The sequence below is a fragment of the Tupaia chinensis genome, unplaced genomic scaffold (assembly GCF_000334495.1).
Source record: "Tupaia chinensis unplaced genomic scaffold, TupChi_1.0 Scaffold000126_2, whole genome shotgun sequence".
Taxonomy (NCBI): domain Eukaryota; kingdom Metazoa; phylum Chordata; class Mammalia; order Scandentia; family Tupaiidae; genus Tupaia; species Tupaia belangeri.
Window position 1 is genome coordinate 3,428,202 of NW_006159594.1, and position 2,264 is coordinate 3,430,465.

The window sequence follows — 2,264 nt, forward strand, 5'->3', positions numbered from 1 at the left end:
CCTTCACTTGCTCCCTTTTATATTATTAATATCTACCTATTCTACTTCCTCTTAGGACGATTTGAGAAAGTCCATCATTCCATTTTTCCTGTGATATACAAGGAAACAAAAACATGGACCTAATTATCTTGAATGAGAGGAAATAAGTAAAAGTAATCATGACAGCAAAGCAGTCTTCTTTTCCAGAAAAAAAAAAAAAGAAAAAGAAAAAAGAAAAAAAAAGCCTGTTAACTTTGGTGTCAAGATTATATGAAATAGTATCTAAGTAAATCTTAACCTTTCTGAAATTCATGATATTAAATAAGGCTTGTTGGAAATGAATTATTTTGTACACATTGGAAATTTTATGGTTAGTTTAATGCCACTGAATTTAATTACCTTAAATTGTCAGTTGCACATCATTATACTTTGGTAAACCCTCCTCAGAGAGCTTTTAGCTCTGAACAAAAATGAGAAGTCCCTCTAAATTACAAGATCAATTGGATTAATTTATTAGGTGGAAAAAACTTAGGCACAAAGGAATAGATCCTTTATTAGCAGAAATTTTAAATATTACAAAATCATAAAGGAATTGATCCTACCATGGAGGAAGAGCAATCACTAAAATGTCCTTTTTTTATCTTAGTCATTTGTGTGTGCTTTGAACAAAACTAGGAATTTCTATCTACAAAATTAGACAATAAAACACTTCCTTTCTAGCTACTTTTGCATAGTTAATTCTGATTTGTTTTTATAGCTCATTGGCCTTTTAAAAAAGATTTACAGAGAATTTTATATTTTACCTTGCTTTCCTGACAATTGCATTTTTCTATACAATGTTATGCTCAGAAGTAATATCCTTTTAAATAATTTATACTTCAACAGATCTCTTAGTCTTTATCTTTCATCGTATGTATTTTCTGAGAGTGCCTTTTAATTCAAATTTAATTAAACAAATATTTACTGAATAACCACCTGGTACAAGACTTTATGTCAGACCTGCAAAAAAACTAGGAATATAGAAATAAATGGATTAGTGGCTGCCAGAGCCTGGGGAGAGAATTGAGAAGTGATTATTTAATGGGTATGAAATTTCCTTCAGGATGATGAAAACGTTCTGAAACTACATAGCAGTGATGGTTGTACAACATTGTGAATATACTAAATGAAACTCTAATATGCACTTTAAAATGATTAAAGTGATAAATGTGTATTTTACTAGAATAAAAATTTCAGGCAAGAAAAAAATTAAAACTAGTAGAGTCAATGAAGAAAACAAGTATTCTGCTTCAGAAGTTCATTTAATCAAAAAATATGTTTAAATTAGTCTTCCATCTATTGATTTTATGTAGCAATTGTGTCAAATCAAATTTAATATGCATGTATTATTAGGGCAGTCATAGGTAGTCATTTGACTTAAAACTGCACAGGAATGCTGAGATGAGCAATCTATGGTCCTTGCCTTCAAAGAGCTTTCAATTTTATAGGGAATAAAGATAGCAATAAAAGATGTATAATACAAGACAGAATGTCATAAAACAATACTAAAGAGATGACCGTAGTGCTAAGAGATTTAAGGGGATAATTGGATTAATTATTGGAGAGAGCGTCAGGAATGAGATAGCTTTGTACTTGATCTTTGAGGACAGGTGTTATTTTGCCAATCTGATTAGGTGGCAAAGGTCGGTCCAGGTAAAAGGGAGAAGATGAGAACATGTACAGAATCAAGAAATGAAAGGTGGTTATAGAGGATACGAAGTCTCTATACTGGACTGAGGAGCCAAGCTTAGTAGGCCGAACAGTGCAAGTTAAGATTGAAGACCTATGGGAACCAGCAGTTAGCGTAATGGCTATGTCGCTGGACTCCCACGTAGTCGACCGTGGTTCACGTCCTGGACCCGGTGGCTTAAAACTCACGCTGGGCGTGTGTGCGTGCGTGCCCAAGATCCCAAGAGAATGGAGGAGAAGGGATTGCGGCATGACCATCCCCCCTGGGGGGTGATTTCTCGCTTTCTGTCTCTATGTCTCTGTCTGTCTGGTGAGCGCATGCGCCCTATAGCGAAAACCTGTTAAAAAAAAAAAGGTTGGTTGAAGACGTATGAATCGTAGGATAAGGTTAAAGACACTTAGAGTTTGAAGGTGGTTTAGAAGTAATTTATTCTGACTCATCACCTACAAAATGGATCTTTCCAATAGTTGCCATTCAGCTGCTTTTGGAATCCTATAGTGACTCAGAATTCATTGTCTTCTAAGGCAGCCTAGAACTTTCTTAGATGACTAAAACT